Source organism: Taudactylus pleione, unplaced genomic scaffold (assembly GCF_031769625.1).
Source record: "Taudactylus pleione unplaced genomic scaffold, aTauple2 ptg000464l, whole genome shotgun sequence".
Taxonomy (NCBI): Eukaryota; Metazoa; Chordata; class Amphibia; order Anura; family Myobatrachidae; genus Taudactylus; species Taudactylus pleione.
Window position 1 is genome coordinate 1926772 of NW_028284866.1, and position 21230 is coordinate 1948001.

Below are 21230 nucleotides of genomic sequence, written 5' to 3' on the forward strand. Positions count from 1 at the left end.
CGCATAGGATGGACATGTTGGAGGATTCGGCATGCCCGACTGAGTGATATTTTTGGATAGGTCTTCACAGTGCAATTATCTGGGCGATCCGCATGTATTTGGGGGATTTCATAGATAATTGTATAATGTATGACCTATAGCATGCATCTCAGGTCTGCAAGAAAAAAAATGTATTATGTGATTGAATTAATTGAACTTTTAATGTAGACAGGAATTTTTATATTATATAGGGAAAATTATTAATTTAAAAATGTATGTTTTTAAGAGGGTGGTGTATCAGACCTTCCGAAGAGGACATGTGCAGAAGTTACCTTAGAGCTGATTGGTTAATATGGGTATCATTTTATAAAATGTACTTGATGCATGATAGCTAGTAGCTGGCTGGTTGCTATGGGTAACTTCTCCACTTGTCCTCTTTAGAAGGTTTGATAAACCTCCACCTATAGCTGGGTACACACTATATCTGTCCTACGATAAATCGTTCCATCGCGGATCATAACGATATATTGTACAGATGGTGCAGTGTACACCCGATCAGTCGTTCATCCCATCGTCCCATCTGTTCTGCATGGCAGATGGTACAGTGCAATGAACGACGCCATGCTGATACATGCAGCATGTAACAATATATTGCACCGTTATACACCGGATCGTGTAGTGTGTACGGTGCGCGATGTCTCGTTACAACACGTTGCTCTTTCATATAGTGTGTACCCAGTTTAAGTCACAACTTACAAACACTTCTCAATCTCACACCTTACATCTCGGAGGCCTATACTAGTTTGAGCAGTGGGCGTTGCAGGACTGTGGGAAGAATTGGGAAATATTCTAAAAAGTGAGAAACAGAACACATTTTCTGAACAGCTGAACTGATCAATTGATGTCTCTGATACATTTTTAAACCTGCAGTAGCAGAGTTAAGCAAATAACTGAAGACAACTGACATTGACATAACTATCCATTGTACAAAACAAATAACATTACATTATAGATGGTCTTATGGGCTCTGTGACCTGCAGCCTGTACATAACAAATACCCATTTCACACTGCCATCAACCCGGGTTACTGCGCAGTGTGAAAGGTCCAATTGAAATAATCCGGGTCAGGGTAACGAGCAGGGTTCCGTTCACTGCATAGGGAGAAACGACGCTTTTGCCAATGGCGGTGACATCATCGACCCGGCAATATTGCCGGGTCAGGCCGCCAGTCTGAAAGGGGCCTCAAGCAGGTTGCACCTGGGATCGACGTAATCCCGACAGCTGGCTTCCCAACTGCTTTATCCCGGCGAGGGTTAAATGACTTGCGTCCGGCGGTAATTCATAACGATTCCAGTGCATACACATGGTCAGATTTTCCTTCAGATCTGTACAATAACTATTTTAAAAATCGTTCATATCTGAAGGAAAATCTGACATGTTTGTCAGATGAACGATGCGTGTTCCCGCTTGTCAGATAACGAAATCTGACATCTGATGTGTTTGCAGTCAGATTTGTCAGATTTCATTCATTTTAATACAGGCAAAAATTGTTCGTAGTTCATGAAATCGTTCGGAGTTCGTTTGTCTGACAGATTTGACTGTGTGTATGCACCTTTTGTGATTGCAGGTGGAGGAGATGGAAACCTGTATAGTGCGGCTCCGTAAATTTTGTCGCTCCTCCACTGACTTAAAGCAGGCTTTGCTGCTGATGGTAGTAGGCAGTTCCTTATGAATAAGGGATGCCACTGTTAACCATAAAGTAATACTCCAATGGTTGGAAGCATACACAAAGTTGAAGGCAGTCCACTGTGTACCCTTGACGTGTTTCTCTCCTCTTTCAGGGTTTTTTTTCAAAAGGCAATGAAGCCCTGTGTAGCACAGTCTATAAAATGGCAGTTAGAAGCTGAATAGTTGCTATGGGCAACTTATCCCAGTTGAGTTCTAGTCCATATTAGCATGGTATTGTTGCCATATTTTTATTTTATTTGTAGATAGGGAGGGGTGGTTTGTCAAAATCAATATCCTGTATGTATGTGTGTGTGTGTATATGTGTATATATATATATATATATATATATATATATATATATATATATATATATATATATATATATATATATATATATGAATGCACAAGATGTCACAGTCGAAGGGGGTTGAGGCTGTGTTCCTGGGCTGGGTCCTGGATCAGTGGTGCTCTCAGAAGAAGGCCAGGTCTGATGAAGTTCCTGTGCATGAAGGAACAAATAGTCAAGAGAATCCTACAAGAGGAACAATAGGTACGCTGGCTACGACTGGTGGGTACTGGTCTCTGGGTATAATGGAGGACAGCGGTAGCACGGAGCTACTTGGTGTGGCTGGGGAGATGTAAGGTGATGGTGGTAGCACGGAAGCTACTTGGAGCGGCTAGGGAGCCGTAAGGTGATGGTGGTAGCACGGAAGCTACTTGGAGCGGCTAGAGAGCCGTAAGGTGATGGTGGTAGCACGGAAGCAACTTGGAGCGGCTAGGGAGCCCTAAGGTGATGGTGGTAGCACGGAAGCTACTTGGAGCGGCTAGGGAGCTGTTAGGTGATGGTGGTAGCATGGAAGCTACTTGGAGCGGCTATGGAGCCCTTAGGTGATAGTGGTAGCACGGAAGCTACTTTGAGCAGCTAGGGGGCCGTTAGGTGATGGTGGTAGCATGGAAGCTACTTGGAGTGGCTAGGGAATAGAAAAGCTCTGGGGAGCGCAGTGAGGAGGCTCACTTAGACTAGCTAAGGAAACTAGTTGCACTGGAAACTAACTGCTACAGCAGGAATCCTTTTATCCAGGCTGCTGAAGGCTGATTGGTGGAGGCGGAGTAACGTGGGCAATCCAACATGGCCACGCCCATGGACCGGAGCGCTGCTGTCTATTCCCTCAGGGGCCGAGGCAGACCACGGGTGCCGGAGAGGAGGCCCGGACAGAGCCAGGTAATGAGGAAGCAGCCGATGGCGCCCCATGTGAGCGCCGAGGACACTGCGGGTGAGCACCCGCAAAGGTAAGTAATGGGGTCTGTTTCTGGGGTCTCCGTGGGGATTTGTGACAGTACCCCCTTTTCCACAAGTGGCCTCAGGACACTTCTTTGGTTTGTGAGGAAATTTCATATGAAATGCCTTGATTAAACGAGGTGCATGAACATCAGAAGCATTCATCTAGATTCTTTCCTCAGGACCATACCCTTCCCAGTCGATTGAAGTATTGGAGATGGTTGTAACAAAGACGGGAGTCTAGAATCTCTCTGACTTCAAATTCTTCTCGTTGAGTTTGAACACTTGAGGCGTTGGGAAGAGCCTTCTGGAATCTTTTTAGGACTAGTGGCTTCAGGAGAGAGATATGGAAGGAATTGGGTATACAAAGAAAAGGTGGTAGTTTTAATTGGTAGGCAACGGGGTTAAGCACTCTGATTATCGGAAAGGGTCCGATGAAGCGTGGAGCCAACTTCATGGAAGGAACTCGAAGTCTGAGATTACGAGTGGAAAGCCAGACCATATCTTCAGTTTGAAGATTCAGACCAACTCGTCTCTTGCGATCTGCAAATGTTTTGTATTGAGCCGAAGCTTGGGTCATAACTGAGTAGACTTTCTTCCAGATGTCAGAGAATTTCTGAAGAGATAACTTGGCCATCGGTACATCCAAAACTGGGAGCAGGGCGAATTCTGGAACTCGCGGATGATGACCAAAGACTGTGAGGAAAGGAGTTGACTTAGTGGTAGTATGGTAGGGATTGTTGTGGGCAAACTCAGCCCAAGGAAGAAGTTCAATCCAGTCATCTTGAGAGGAGGAGATGAAGGTGCGAAGGGACTGCTCTAGATCCTGGTTAACCCTCTCGGTTTGCCCGTTGGTTTGAGGATGGTATGCAGTGGAAAACTTCAGCTCCACCCATAGGGCCGAACAAAGTGACCTCCAGAACTTCGCCACAAACTGCACCCCTCTGTCAGAAATGATTTCTTGGGGTAGGCCATGTAATTTGAAGATCTCCTTAATGAAAGCTTGAGCGAGTAACAGTCCACAACAACCCAAATGGTATTATGACCTCGAGATGGAGGGAGATCAGAGATAAAGTCCATTGACAAGTGGGTCCATGGTGTTAACGGAATAGCTAGTGGTTAGAGCTGTCCGAGTGGAGCCTGCCAGGGCACTTTGTGTTGGGCACACTTGACATGAAGAAATATAGGAGACGACATCCGCTTTCATGGAAGGCCACCAATAAGATCGCCAGACGAATTCCAAAGTTTTATCAATACCAAAGTGTCCGGAGAAATGAGACTCATATGCCCACTGTAACAACTTTTTGCAAAGATGAGGATAAACAAAAGTCTTCCCAACAGGAGGTGTTGTGGAGACGTTGATAACAGCAAAAGCAGTTGGATCTAGGATTGGATGAGACTGTTCAGGGGGTTGTTCGGGACCACTCTCCATGGAATGAGAGAGAGCGTCGACTGTGCAATTTTGTGATCCAGGACGATAGGAAAGCTTAAAATTGAACCTAGAGAAAAACATCGCCCATCCGGCTTGCCATGGATTTAAACAATTAGTAGATTTTAGATACAGTAAATTCTTCTGGTCCGTGTAAATGGTGATGGGATACTGAGCCCCCTCTAAAAGATATCGCCACTCCTCAAGACCCAATTTTATGGCGAGTAATTCCTTGTCACCAATGGAATAGTTCCTCGCTGCTGGCAAAAATATTCGGGAATAGAACCCACAGGGATGAAGTTTCTCATCTTCAAAACGTTGAGAGAGAGAGAACTACTCCAATTCCTTCGGAAGACGCATCAACTTCTAGAATGAAGGGTCGCGTTAAACCCGGCTGTTTCAAGACGGGAGCAGAGATGAACGCCTGTTTGAGAAGTTGAAAGGCAGAAGTGGCTTCTACGGACCATTTGGTTGGATCTGCTCCTTTACAAGTGAGGGCTGTGATAGGTACCAACAGGGTGGAAAATCCCTTAACAAACTTGCATTAATAATTGGCAAAACCTAAGAACCGCTGTATAGATTTCAACGATGAAGGAGGAGACCAGTCAAGAATGGCTTGTAATTTAGAGGGATCCATCTGAAGACCTGTACCTGAGATTATGTACCCTAGGAAGGGTACCATATTAACTTCAAAAAGACACTTCTTCAGTTTAAAAAAGAGGTGATTGGAACGCAGCCTCAGAAGTACCTCTTTTACTTGACCACGATGACTTTCCAGATCATGGGAAAAGATCAAAATGTCATCCAAGTAGACCACCACGCATTTACACAGAAGATCTCTGAAAATTTAATTCACAAAGAATTGGAACACGGCTAGAGCATTGCAAAGACCGAAAGGCATGACAAGGTATTCGCAGTGACCATCCCTGGTGTTGAAAGCCATTTTCCACTCGTCTCCGGCCCATATACGAATCAGATTATAGGCTCCCCTTAAGTCAAGTTTGGTGAAAAGGATGGCTCCTTTGACTCTGTCAAACAGTTCAATTATATGGGGAAGTGGATAACGATTTTTGATAGTGATGTTGTTAAGACCTCTGTAATCGATACATGGGGGCATAAACCGCCATCTTTTTCACGAAAAAGAATCCAGCTACAGCTGGAGATGTGGAAGATCGGATAAACCCTTTATCCAGGTTCTCCTTGATGTACTCCGACATGGCTTGTGTCTCAGGTAAGGATAATGGGTATGTTCGTCCCCTAGGAGGCGTTTTCCCCGAAATCAGGTCAACGGGACAGTCCCAATCTCGATGGTGAGGTAAGGTATCGGCATTTTGTTTACTAAAGACGCCTTGAAAATCCAAATAGGCCTTGGGTAAGCTTACAGGTATCTGCAAAACAGAAGACGAACGGGTACTACCCGATGAAGGCAGTTTTTAAAGCAATCAGAGCTCCAGGAAATTATCTGCATAGTTGTCCAATCGATTTGCGGAGAATGTTTCTGTAGCCAGGGTAGGCCGAGAACTAAAGGATGAGAGGCTTTGGGAATCACTAGGAAAGACAATTACTCAGAATGAAGGACTCCAATGGTAAGTTTAAGTGGCATGGTACGATGAGTAATGGTTCCACTTAAAATGCGACTACCGTCGATGGCAGTTAGAGTGATGACTTGAGGTAAAGCTTCCGTGAGAATTTGATGTTTATGGACAAAGTCCAAAGTCACAAAATTTGCTGCAGCTCCAGAATCTAAAAGCTACTACAGGTTTAGAACCTTGAGGAAGCTTCAACTGAGCCTGGATGGTGGAATCTGACTTCCTATGTGAGTCAATGGCAACTCCTAACTTAACCTCTCTTTTATAAGTTAGGAGGAGGCGTTTCCCGGATGGATTGGACAGGATTTAACTAAATGTTGGGGGGGATCCGTAATACATACAGAGATTCTGTCTCTGCCTTTTCTGCCGTTCCTCAGCCGACAAGCGGGAGCGGTTTACCTGCATGGGTTCTTCGCCCAAGGGGGGAGAAGGTAGTCGAGAAGCTGGACGTGGCCTTCCACGGTCGAATCTGCCCCTCTCCAAAGCATGCTCTCTGTGTCGTAGGTCCACCTTATTGCAGAGGGAGATTAAATCATCCAGTCTGGCTGGAAGGTCACGGGAAGCCATATTGTCTTTGAGTCTTTCTAAAAGACCACCCCAGAAGGCAGCAATGAGAGCATCCTCATTCCAGTTGAGCTCCAAAGCCAGGGTTCGGAATTGGATGACATATTGGCCGATGGTCCTGCTGCCCTGACAGAGGCATAGAATATCAGCTGATGCGGAAGTGGTTCTTCCAGGCTCATCAAAAATTCTGCGAAATGTGGCAACGAATTCAGGATAGTTAGAGAGCAAAGGATCCGATTTCTCCCAGAGGGGCGAGGCCCAATCGAGTGCTTGACCTGAGAGCAGAGAGATAATGTAGGCCACTCGGGTTTTGGCTGTCAGAAAGTTGGCAGGTTGAAGCTCGAAATTAATTTCGCATTGGTTCAGGAAACCTCTGCATAACTTGGGGTTGCCATCGAACTTGCTCGGAGGTGAAAGCTGAAGACGAGCAGAAGGTGGTACTGGAAGAGCAGGTGACACAGCAGGAGAAGAGGCGACTTGAGCGCCAACTGGAGCAGGGTGTGCTAGCAGGGCCTGAATGCTATCCAGACGTGACGACATATCCTGGATGAATTGAATCAACTGTACCTGAGAGGTCTCTTGTCTTTCCAGACGAGATAGCACATCTTGAGAGGAATCTACCCCAGATCCTTGACCACTTGCCGAGTCCATCGTGCCAGTGCAAACTGTCACAATCGAAGGGGGTTGAGGCTGTGTTCACGGGCTGGGTCCTGGATCAGTTTGGTTAGATACAGGTGCTCTCAGAAGAAGGCTGGGTCTGAGGAAGTTCCTGCGCATGAAGGAACAAATAGTTAAGATAATCCTACAAGAGGAACAATAGTTACGCCGGCTACGACCGGTGGGTACTGGTCTCTGGGTATAATGGAGGACAACGGTAGCACGGAAGCTACTTGGAGCAGCTGGGGAGCTGTAAGGTGATGGTGGTAGCACGGTAGCTTCTTGGAGTGGCTAGGGAGCCGTAAGGTGATGGTGATAGCATGGAAGCTACTTGGAGCAGCTAGGAAGCAGTTAGGTGATGGTGGTAGCACGGAAGCTACTTGGAGCGGCTAGGGACCCATAAGGTGATGGTGGTAGCACAGAAGCTACTTGGAGTGGTTAGGGAGCCATTAGGTGATGGTGGTAGCACAGAAGCTACTTGAAGCGGCTAGGGAATAGAAAAGCTCTGGGGAGCGCAGTGAGGAGGCTCACTTAGACTAGCTAAGGAAACTAGTTGCACTGGCAACTAACTGCTACAACAGGAATCCTTTTATCCAGGCTGACTGGTGGAGGCGGAGTCACGTGGGCAATCCAACATGGCTGCGCCCATGGACCAGAGCACTGCTGTCTATTCCCTCAGATGCCGGAGCAGACCGCAGGTGCCGGAGAGGAGGCCCGGACAGAGCCAAGTGATGAGTAAGGAGCCGCTGCCGCCCCATGTGAGCGCCGAGGATGTTGCTGGTGAGCACCCGCAAAGATAAGTAACGGGGTCTGATTCTGGGGTCTCTGTGGGGATTTGTGACACAAGAGTGGTTCAAGAAGTAAGATAACAAGACCTCTCACGTGTGTAATGTTCTCTGTTTCATTCTAATTTCCTTCCAATCCAGAGCAGGTAGACCACTGCTTCCCCTCACGGCCATTAGAGTGCACCTCATATCAGTTATACTGTCCCAACATCAGTTGTAAGATGACAACCTGGGTTGCTGCGAACAGGTGTCATGTTGCTGCATGATAAAGCCAGGCCACACTAAGTCAACCGCACATGTGAGTTGTTACGATGCTACCTTGGGAGGTACTGGGCCATCTTCCCTACAGCCCTGACCTGGCACTGAGTGATTTCCATCTCTTTGGAACATTTTTATTGTGTAATATAAACAACAAAATATAAAAATAAATCCTAGCCCGTCTGGGCACTAACTAGACAGGTTATTCCCTCTCTACAAGTGGCAGGGCCTACTGCCTTACCACAAACACAGCACTTTCAAATATCACAGTGTCTCTGAACAAACCTCAGTGTCTATTCTCCCAGGGTATGTGAGACCCTCAACCAAAACCTTAACACGGCTATATGAACCACTTGCAGGTGCAACTACTAATCAGCCTGCTCTCAGACTGAAAGGCCCAACACCTGAAATGGCCTGTGGATGGAGCCCTCCCTTCTCTTCTCACATCCACACCCCTAGGACCCATTATCTGGCTTTTACCAAAAGCCGACACTTCTGGTCTGTTTGGCTTAAAATACTTTTCCTGGAATTTTTAAAACACATATGATAGGAATCTGGGACACAGGTATATGCCATCCCAGACTTCTCCAGTATTTCTATCACATATCCCCCCTCCCCTCTTTGTTTCAATCTGTGGGACGGAACAACTACAACCCCCAAACAAACATGCGACAAAGCGTCTGCATTGGCCAGCTGGCTTCCTGGCCTGTGTTAGACTGAAAACTTAAAGTTTTGCAATGCCAAGAACCACCTTGTTATTCTCCCTTTGCTCTCTTTGTTCTCTCACATCCATTTCAAAGGGGCATGGTCAGTGATCAGCCTGAATTTCCTTCCCATCAAGTAGTACCTCAGAGTTTCTAATGTCTACTTTATGGCCAACGCTTGTTTCTCGAACGTAGCATAGTTTCTCTCATACACATTCAATTTCCTGCCTAAGTAAAAAATAGGGTGTTCTTCACCTTCTTTGCTCTGGGACAGGATCACTCCTATGCCTACATCTGATGCATCAGTTTGCACAACAAACTCCCTGTCAAAATCAGGGGTCATCAGGACTGGTTGGGTACACAATGCAATTTTTAACTCCTGAACAGCCTTCTCTGCTTCAGGACTCCATTTAACCATGACTTTCTGTTTGCCCTTGGTAAGGTCAGCCAGTGGGACTGCATTGGTGGCAAAATTGGGTATAAATCTCCTATAATACCCAGTAATCCCTAAGAAGGCTCTCATCTGCTTCTTATTCAGGGGTCGTGGCCAGTTTTGTATTGCCTCAATTTTATTAAGCTGTGGCTTTATCAAACCTCTGCCAATGGTGTATCCAAGATACTTTACTTCTTCCATCCCAACATTTTTTTGGTTTGGCTGTCAATCCTGCCTTATAGATGGAGTCCAACACTGCTTGTACTCTGGGCAAGTGAGACTGCCAATCAGGACTATAAATGACCACATCATCTAGATAAGCAGCAGCATCTGTCTATGGGGCCTTAGAATTCTGTCCATCATCCTTTGAAAGGTAGCCGGTGCCACATGTAACCCAAAGGGCAACATCTTGTATTGGAACAACCCTTCTGGTGCAGAAAAAGCTGCCTTTTCTTTGGCATTCTCAGTTAACGGCACTTGCCAATACCCTTTGGTTAAGTCTAGAGTGATTAAATACCTGGCTGTTCCTAGCCTTTCAATTAGTTCATCCACCCTAGGCATTGTGTAGGCATCAAATTTTGACACACTGGGCTTGATTCAGACCCGCTCATGAGCGCTCGCAAGCGGGTTGATGTTGCCCAAGTGCGCATGCGCACGAGGGAGCCGGCTCCATCGTGCGCATGTGCGAGACCCGAATAACGACGGCCAAGCCGTTGTTATGGGTCTCTCACCAAAGGGGGCGTGCTGTCAATGGTGATTGACAGCACGTCCCCTTTGGTGGGCATGCCGGGGGCGTGGCTGCCCAGACGGAGGCGTTCCCATGGGAACGCCTACTACCGTCTGGGGCCAGCCCCACTGACATCACTAGTGATGTCAGTGGGAGTGCTTTTGGCTCTGATAGAGCCAAAGGCACTCCAGGGCTTGCGGCAGACGAGACCCTACCACAAGGGTCTCGTCGCAATCCCGATGGTCGCGATGGTCTTGACCATCACGACCATCTTTACTTCTTCCATCCCAACATTTTTTTGGTTTGGCTGTCAATCCTGCCTTATAGATGGAGTCCAACACTGCTTGTACTCTGGGCAAGTGAGACTGCCAATCAGGACTATAAATGACCACATCATCTAGATAAGCAGCAGCATCTGTCTATGGGGCCTTAGAATTCTGTCCATCATCCTTTGAAAGGTAGCCGGTGCCACATGTAACCCAAAGGGCAACATCTTGTATTGGAACAACCCTTCTGGTGCAGAAAAAGCTGCCTTTTCTTTGGCATTCTCAGTTAACGGCACTTGCCAATACCCTTTGGTTAAGTCTAGAGTGATTAAATACCTGGCTGTTCCTAGCCTTTCAATTAGTTCATCCACCCTAGGCATTGTGTAGGCATCAAATTTTGACACACTGGGCTTGATTCAGACCCGCTCATGAGTGCTCGCAAGCGGGTTGATGTTGCCCAAGTGCGCATGCGCACGAGGGAGCCGGCTCCGTCGTGCGCATGTGCGAGACCCGAATAACGACGGCCAAGCCGTTATGGGTCTCTCACCAAAGGGGGCGTGCTGTCAATGGTGATTGACAGCACGTCCCCTTTGGTGGGCATGCCGGGGGCGTGGCTGCCCAGACGGAGGCGTTCCCATGGGAACGCCTACTACCGTCTGGGGCCAGCCCCACTGACATCACTAGTGATGTCAGTGGGAGTGCCTTTGGCTCTGATAGAGCCATAAGCACTCCAGGGCTTGCGGCAGCGAGACCCTACCGCAGGGTTTCATTGCAAGCCCGATGGTCGCGATGGTCTTGGTCACCCACAGCTATGCGAGCGGCCAGGAGGCCGCTCCAAAAAGGAGCAGGAAAGGCCCTGATTCAGAGAGTCCGGCTCTGAATCAGGGCCACTGTTCAATGTTCGGAAATCGTTGCAGAAACGCACACTCCCGTCAGGCTTGCTTTGGATTAAGCACAATGGGACTTGACCACTCGCTATGCGATTCCAAATTCCAAATTTTTTTTTATTTCTTTAGATACTAATTCTCTTTGGTCTTCTGGTAACCTATAGGGCTTTAGGTTAATCTTAACCCCTGGGTTATGTCATGTTTAATGACTGTGGTTTTGCCCGGTATATCTGAAAACAAAACCCTATTTCTGATAAGAAATTCCTTAACTTCCTGCTGTTGAACTGCCGACAGGGTTTTAGCTACTGTCACTTCGGGAACCAAGGGCCCTGGGTTTACTGGAGGGGCTGGGACGGCTGACAGAGCTGCTCTATCCTTCCAAGGTTTTATAAGATTTACATGGCATATCTGTTCTGGCTTTCTTTACCCGGGCTGGTAAACTTTATAATTAACCTCCCCCACTTTTTGTAGAATTTCAAATTGTCCTTGCCACTTAGCCAAAAGTTTATTTTCTACTGTGGGGACCAACACCAACACTCTGTCCCCAGGAGCAAAGACGCGTAACTGAGCATTGTTACCCTCTGCGGTTGTACACCCTCTGCTGTGCCTGTTGGGCCCGTTCCAAGTGCTCTCTCACTATCGGCACCACAGCAGCAATTCTTTCCTGCATTTGGGAAACATGCTCAATAACAGTTTTATACGGACTGGACTGCCCCTCCCATGTCTCTTTGGTGATGTCTAGTAATCCCCTTGGGTGTCTCCCGTACAACAAATCCAAAGGTGAAAACCTGGTGGAGGATTGGGGAACCTCTCTTATGGCCAACAACAAATAAGGCAATAAGTAATCCCAATCTCTACCATCTTTGTAGACTACTTTTCTTAGCATGTGTTTTAAAGTTTTGTTAGACCTCTCCACTAACCCATCGGTTTGGGGGTGATACACAGAAGTTCTTAACTGATCAATTTTAAATAGGCGGCATAACTCTTTTTGACATAAATGGGGTACCTTGGTCAGTCAGGAATTCCTTAGGTATTCTCAACCTGCTAAAGACATGGACTAACTCTCTAGCAATGGTCTTCGTCTCGCGGCACCTGGCACGCAGAGAGGGACTTTTTAGCACGACTGCAGCAAAGATGTGTATGGACACATCTGTATGTACAAACAAAATCGTGACACATACGCAGACTGAAAACACTGCATCACACATTGCTGCAGCATGACACTTAGAATCAGGCCCTGATTCTCTCTGCAGTACAACATGATTTCATCAAGGTGCAAATTTGCTACTCTTTTGAATCACCACCAATATACTCAACAGGGCAAGCCCTTACCTGGATACATGTGGCTTCCCTTCCTGCAATATTTTAGAGAGTCTATCATACATGAGTCACTAATAAATCTAGGTATGCATAACCATATTTTAGGTGTTATCACTGGCTTAACATGGTTTTTGGCACTATGCACTTTACACTAGAACAATGATTAGATCAGTCAATATTTTATCAGAAATACATATAATAGTGCACAATGACGTTCGTCAAATAGTTCATCAACCAGTTAAAAAGAACCAATAAACACACAGTGCCCCAAGTATACCACACTGTGCCCCCACAAATATTATGCCACAGTTCGACCCTGTATGCCACAGAATGCCCTCAGTTTAAACAAACAAAAAAAAAGTGTGCTATATTATTTATTTATTAACAGTTTCTTATATAGCGCAGCATATTCCGTTGCGTTTTACAATTGGAAACATTGATAGAACAAAACAGGGTAATAACAGACAGACATAGAGGTAAGAGGGCCCTGCTTGCAAGCTTACAATCTATAGGGAAATAGGCATTGATACACAAGGATAGGTGCTATATATTGCAATTTGGTCCGGCCAGAATGCAGAGTTTCTTGGTGGTCTGCATGATCCAGTCACACAGGAATGTCGGCAAAATGTCAGGAGTATGTGAAAGAAAGACAATATGTGAGGTTATGTGTGGACTGTGAGAGGGGATGGAATAAGACATGGAAGCTATGAAGGTTATGCGGTCAGTTCTGGAATCTGATAAGCTTGTCTGAAGAGGTGAGTTTTCAGGGAACGCTTGAAGGATTGAAGACTAGAGGTAAGTCTTATTGTGTGTGGTTGCGCAATGGTATCGCTTCCGGGTACCTGGTAGTGTAATCCATTATCATCAGAATATATTGATTGCCCCGGGCAAACTTCATTAACGGTCCAACCAAACCCATAGCTATTCTTTCAAATGGAACCTCAATAATTGGTAATGGAACAAGTGGACTTTTAAAATGCGGCCTTGGAGCATGATACTGACATTCAGGGCAGGATGCACAATAGTCAGAAACCTCTTTATGGACCCCAGGCCAGAAAAACCTCTGTAGAATTCGCTCAGTGGTTTTTTCTACCTCTAGGTGACCTGCAATTATGTGACCATGAGCCAGGTCAAACACTGTTCTTCTATATGCATTTGGAACTATTAATTGTTCCATAACATCTTCCCCTTTCTTAGTCACCTGATACAAAAAATCCTGGCGTACTGCCTTGTGAGGATATGACAACAGACTATCAGGGTCTACTGTCGAAGCTGGATAATTGGCTGAGACAGAATCTGTTAAAATTAAAATCTGCACAACGCCATTTTGCGAATGGCAACAAGACGCCATTTTGCGAATGCTCAGTGCCATTTTAGAGAATCTCACACATTATAAGTATGTACGGTGATGCTATTTAGTGTCGTGCGATTCCCACGGAATGTTAAAAGTCCTCATACAAATACATACATTTACTGAAACATATAATATGACCAACCCAGCAAAAGACGTACCATGGTGTACTTCACAAACACATAGATGCACAATGCTAATTAGCGACTATACGCAATATCCTTACACACTGCATACTTACATAAAAAGGTTCCCTAGCATAAAGGTTTATATTCAAGGTTTTATTTATTATTAAGTATGTAATAAAGCGACTGTATTTAAGATCTCAGGTTTAGTACATGATAAACAGACCATGTTTGGTGCTATTCTAAACCACTGTGTATTTGCAGCTTCTGGTTCCATCGGCAAAGAAATCGCAACATGTGTCTGGGAATTATGGATCATAGAGAGATAGGTATTAAAATGTACTAAGTAATGCAGCCAGTTTAGACTTGTTTTTCAGTGGGAAAATGAACACACAGGGCTGTTGGAGGCTGGACTGTGATCATGCAAACTGACCTATGAACTGTATTGTAACAGAAGAACCAGGAAGAAGAACCAATGGGATTATGCCAACTTGTTCTATTGTATTTCCTAGCTCTGCAAGGGTTTATATGCAAGCTACCTGAATCTGCTAGTCAGTCATCTTTTCTTTGCTGTTGATTCAGGGATCTGGATTCAGAGCGCCTGCGTATGTATTGACTGTACCTTGTGATTGTATAATTTGTTTGCGCTAATTGTATTTAGATCACAGTGTGTAACTATCTGCTTTTTCGTGAATAATATATTTTTGTGCTTTGGAAACACAATAAAAGTCTGAAGAGCAATTATTTCTGGTGCTACTTATTACGCTAAATAGCGACATTTTAGAGTGTATAGATAGGTAGGAATCGATACTACAGATTTACCATCAATCACTTTTACATTTTCCCTGGCTTTTACCATAGTAGGGTCATTTAACTGCTCCACGGCAAAGATCTCTTTTCTGGCTTCAAGATCAGGCAGACGATTGGCTCCATAACGCTGTCAGAGTCTGTATTTGTTGTGGACCCGGGGTGGAAACAGGAGCAGACACAGGTTTAAACTGAAAGATGGGTTGTTTAATGTGACTGTTTGTAGACATGAATAAAGATAAAATAAAGTCCAGTAATAAACAAACTGATATATGTGGCTGAAGGGAGCTGCAGTGAATGGGAGTAACGAATGTCCAGATCAGTGGCAGAGATGAATCCAGATGAACTGCGGGAGTGAATAGTGGCTGAAGGGGATATTCAGTAATGCAGTGATGCTGGCTGAAATGGAGATCCAGAAATGCTGTGCTGTGTGAATTGAGGAGACAGGTTCAGGCAGGAGTGGGTTAACTGAGGAGACAGGTTCAGGCAGGAGTGAGTCTGGTGGAAGGCACAGGACTGATCTCAGCAGTGAGCAAGACTAGGCAGAGTGGTGCAGGCTATGCAGGGAGCCAGAGACCGACAATGAGCTAGGGCAAGCACCGGAACACAAGTCTTGGTTACAGGAGCGTAGAGAACTACCTCTCACAGCTACGCTGTGAACACATTACACTGGCATCTACAGGGAGCTCCAAACAACCTTAAGTACCCAGTAGCGGAGCGTGATAGGCCAGAGAAAGCAGGTGACCTACAGACGATTGGCCTGCTATATCACATGTCCAAAGACAACATGGCGGCGCCCAGACACCTGTGACACAGAGATGCCACTAGACTTACCCTTGCCAGGATGGTCCAATGCTGGCAGACTTCTGCGTACAGCCAATGCCAGTCTCCACATGCCAGCTCCCCCAACAGATGAACCGCGCCACAGCGCCCTCACCGGTATGGACCGCAAACCTCCATGCCGCAAAACCCTGGTTGTGACAAACACTTCCAATCTCAGTAGGAGGCACATCACTTGGTGAGCCACCATCATTCTCAGCATTCTCTGGTTCGCCAATCATGCTAGAAAAGGGGAACACCTCAGACTTTGAAGAAACTCCCTCTGCTACTGCATCAGTAACCACCTCAAATGGGTCGGGGTTATTTACATCTATAACAAATTGGCTTTCCCACAACTTCCAGAAGTGAGCAAAGTCTCTCCCCAATATTGCATCATACATCAAGCCATGCACCAAACCCCCAGAGACTATCGCGGAACCACATTGTGTTTCTATGTTCACCTCTGCAGTAACATAATAATGAGTATCCCCATGTATGCAGGTCACACCAACAGTTTTTCCCTTATGCTTCAAGGGGTTCACCAGTTCAGCTTTCACAAGTGTAACCAGGCTTCCAGAATCTAACAGAGCCTCTACTCGGTTGCCTTCTACAGTAACTATACACAGTTGCTCATCTGTCTTAGCCTGTCTGTCAGCAGTACAGGCTGACTGTGCAAAGAAAGACATTCTGTGATTGATGTAAGCAGTATCACATTGCATAGGTTCAGAGGTGAGTGAACAATTAGCAGCAATATGGCCCAGACCACCACATCGGAAACATTGAATCATACTGTTAACAAGTCTATTACGGGGTAGGAACCTTCCTGGCCTGGCTGGCCTATCTCCAGGTTTCAAACCCTCAGTCTTAAGTACATTCCATCACCCAGCACCCTTCTCCCCTGGAACAATCTTACTAGTGATCATGGGAGATCGCCGTTGCAGAATTGGGGCTCGGTGGGGCACACTCAACAGTTCCACAGCCGCCACATACCTCTCCACCATTTCAACCAATTGGTCTGCTGTTTTAGGGTCTGCATGGGTCACCCACTTGCGCAGAGTTGCAGGTAGAGATCGCAGATATCGATCCATAATGACCCTTTCAACGATCTGTGGTCCTGTTAGTTTCTGACTGCAGCCATTTGTGGTAAGATGGATGAGGTCATGCATTTGCGAGCGTGGAGGCTTTTCTGTTTGGAACTCCCAGCGGTGGACTCGTTGGACGCGAACAAACACGGTGACTCCCTATCGAGTTAAGATTTCCTGTTTCAATTTAACATAGTCTTTCGCATCAGTCAGGCACAAGTCATAGTAGGCTTTCTGTGGTTCTCCAGACAGGAAGGGTGCCACAAGACTTGCCCACTGCTCTTTAGGCCAATTCTCTCTTTCTGCGGTTCTTTCAAAGGCCATAAGATACGCTTCCACATCATCATTCTGGGTAATCTTTTGCAGAAAGTGACTGACCCGTATGGTGTGAGTGTTGGTTGGAAGAGCAGTGGAAGCATCTCCAGACCAGACTACTAGCTGTTGTACCAGCTCTTTTAAGGCCTGGCGGGTTTAGATGTAGTTGCACCGCGTGGTTTAAATTATGCTTTTAATAGATGGATGTTTTATTCTTTATACATGGTCAGTTTTTATGTAGATTTTTTATGTAGATTTCTCTATGTATATATTTTTCATATTTACCTTGTAGTCTCTGCACACATGTGTGATGATATTGCTATAATGTCTGTGATCATGTTATCATGTTTGCTTATATGTGTGATTCTATTGATGTTTGCATTATACATTTGTGACTATTTTTCTAATGAAGACTTTCTTGTGCTACAAGCACTACTGAGGTTGCTATGCAACCGAGTGTAGCGCTGTTTTGACACATGTTCCTGCTCTGTTTCTGTTTGTTTGTTACCATGGTGATGCATTGGGGTCTTGTAGTGATGACGTGCTTATTTGCTGTCGTCATCGGGATGCGCTGTCAGCTGCCTCATGTGATCCGGCTGGCGCACTTCAAGCACATTGGGCAGTGGGTGTTATTTAAGGTGAGTTGTTTGTTTGTATATCTGTATGGTTGAAGATATTACTTAAAGTACTGAAACGTTCCATTGATTCCTTGGACTCCATGTGGTTTATTTGAGGGGAGTGCCCTGGGCCAGATTAACAATGGGGCGGATGGAGCTACAGCTCAGGGCCTCCACATAAAAATAGGCCCATCATCATGACAGCATGATGTTGACTGGCCATCTGCTGTCCACAAGGTCATCCATAAATCATAAGTAGTAAAATTGTATTAGTTACCTCACAAAATGAAGTTTTTTTTTAATTTTCTTTTACATATTTAGGGAGACATTGGGGCTGATAGTGGGGTGTGTACACTCCCACATGGCACTGGCCACACCTACACAGTAATGGTCACACCTCCTCTGCTTCTCATAAAAGGCCCTTGATCTTTTTCAGCTCCAGGCCCATGCGGCCCTCAATCCGGCCCTGGGAGTGCCGCACTTACAGCTATATACAGTCAGGTGCATAAATATTGGGACATTGACAGAATTTTCATATTTTGGCCTCTATTCACCACCACAATGGCTTTGAAATGAAACAAACAAGATGTGCTTTAACTGCAGACTTTCAGGTTTAATTTGAGTGTAATTACATCCAAATCAGGTGAACGGTGTAGGAATTACAACGGTTTCTATATGTGCCTCCCACTTTTTAAGGGGCCAAAAGTAATGGGACAAACTAAACAATCCTAAATCTAACTTTCACTTTTTAATACTTTGTTGCAAATCCTTTGCAGACAATTACAGCCTGAAGTCTGGAACGCATAGACATCACCAGACGCTGGGTTTCATCCCTGGTGATGCTCTGCCAGGCCTCAACTGCAAAGGTCTTCAGTTCCTGCTTATTCTTGGAGCATTTTCCCTTCAGTTTTGTCTTCATCAAGTGAAATGCATGCTCAATTATGATTCAGGTGAGGGGATTGACTTGGCCAGTGCATAACATTCCACTTTTTAGCCTTAAAAAACTCTTTGGTTGCTTTTGCAGTATGCTTCGGGTCATTGTCCATCTGCACTGTGAAGCGCCGTCCAATGAGTTCTGAAGCATTTGACTGAATATGAGCATATAATATTGCCCGAAACACTTCAGAATTCATTCTGCTGCTTTTGTTAGCAGTCACATCATCAATAGATACAAGGGAACCAGTTCCACTGGCAGCCATACATGCCCACGCCATGACACTACCACTACCACCATGCTTCACTGATGAGGTGGTATGTTTTGGATCATGAGCAGTTCCTTTCCTTCTCCATACTCTTCTCTTCCCATCACTCTGGTACAAGTTGATCTTTGTCTCATCTGTCCATAGGATGTTGTTCCAGAACTGTAATGGCTTTTTTAGATGTTGTTTGGCAAACTCTAAACTGGTCTTCCTGTTTTTGTGGCTCACCAATGGTTTACATCTTGTGGTAAACCCTCTATATTCACTCTTGTGAAGTCTTCTCTTGATTGTTGACTTTGACACATATATACCTACCTCCTGGAGAGTTTTCTTGATTTGGCCAACTGTTGTGAAGGGGTTTTTTTTCACCAGGGAAATAATTCTTCTGTCATCCACCACAGTTGTTTTCCGTGGTCTTCCGGGTCTTTTGGTGTTGCTGAGCTCTCCGGTGCGTTCTTTCTTTTTAAGAATGTTCCAAACAGTTGATTTGGCCAACCCTAATGTTTTTCCTATCTGATGGGTTTGTTTTGATTTTTCAGCCTAATGATGGCTTGCTTCACTGATAGTGACAGCTCTTTGGATCTCATATTGAGATTCGACAACACCTGATTCCAAATGCAAATGTCACACCTAGAATCATCTCCAGATCTATTACCTGCTTAATTGATAATGAAATAACGAGGGAATAGCCCACACCTGTCCATGAAATAGCTTCTGCGTTGATAGTCCCATTACTTTTGGCCCCTTAAAAAGTGTGAGGCACATATAGAAACCGTTGTAATTCCTACACCGTTCACCTGATTTGTATGTAATTACCCTCAAATTAAATCTGAAAGTCTGCAGTTAAAGCACATCTTGTTTGTTTCATTTCAAAGCCATTGTGGTGGTGAATAGAGGCCAGAATATGAAAATTCTGTCAATGTCCCAATATTTATGCACCTGACTATATATATATATATATATATATATATATATATATATATATGCGCCACAATCAAATGAAGGCACTAACTACTCCTTGATTTCAGTTTTTCTGTTGCATAGTTATTTTAATCTTCACCACCAAGTAAAAAGCACACCATCGCTGTACATTTTATCCAGCCTTCAACAACGAATGTAGGCAGTTCATATAAGCATACAAATATGCAGAATATGCCAACAGCAAAATACTTATTGCATCTGTCGACTTCGGTCCAGAAAGGGCCGTTCAAAACTTTCAGCAGTTAGACAGCATAACACCAACAGTTACAGCATGGCACTGGGTATGACACCCCTCCCCACAAGAATTGGACCTATAACCCTTACCTGTAATTCAATATTCAATGCACCTGTGCCTTCCATCTGGTGTGCGTTCCAGATGACTGCGCATGTGCATCTCATCCTATGCCCCCGTAGTCGCGCGAGACTAGGCACATCATGTGCTGTCTCCAGCTACGCGCGGTCACGTTGTTAATGTTTACTTCCGGGATTTGGATGATGGAAGCAGCGTCCTCTTTTGTCATGGCAACCTAATACACTATCCTATCAAGTGCCATGTTTATCCATTGCTTAATAAAGCTCTATAGTGCGCTTTTATTTTATGCCTCTCTATGGGTCCTTTTCTTAGTGACTGGTGGGGTGCCATATCTATAATGAAATCCTGATTGCATAACCATACAACAATTCTCTTAAATACATAAAACACTGTTAAATCAAACAATTCTTTACACTAACAAACAATATAAAAGACACACAAAAACACACTAGAACAAACCCACTATCTCTGACCCTATTATCACATAACTATCTAGTTTAATGTTTTACTCTTAGAATAGGAATCAATAACACCTATCCTACCTGAAAAAAATGCAACTAGTAATAAGTTACCTCATACATATTTCCACAATAATTATTTGGTAGCCACAGAATTAAAGGATACACATCCTTACAAGAAGCATCGATAATTTATACTTTCATTCAACCCCTTCGGGGCAATAGTGTTTAAATTAAAAATCCAACGTGCTTCTTTATGCAACAAATTTTCTCGGTCACCACCCCTCGTTGGCAATGGAGCATGATCTATTATCATGCATTTCAACATCGATGTCTGGTGTCCCATCTGCACGAAGTGACGAGCCACAGGTTTGTCACTTTTGCCATCTCTAACAGCTTGTCTGATTGACATCGATGATTTGCCATGCGTTCTCGAAATGTCCTCACCGTCTTTCCCACATCAAATGAACACCCATTGAGAGTGCTCCTGGGAACCGGGATACACCACCCGTCCCGGCGGCACATAGTGAATGATGTCATTATCTGAAGAGTCATAGG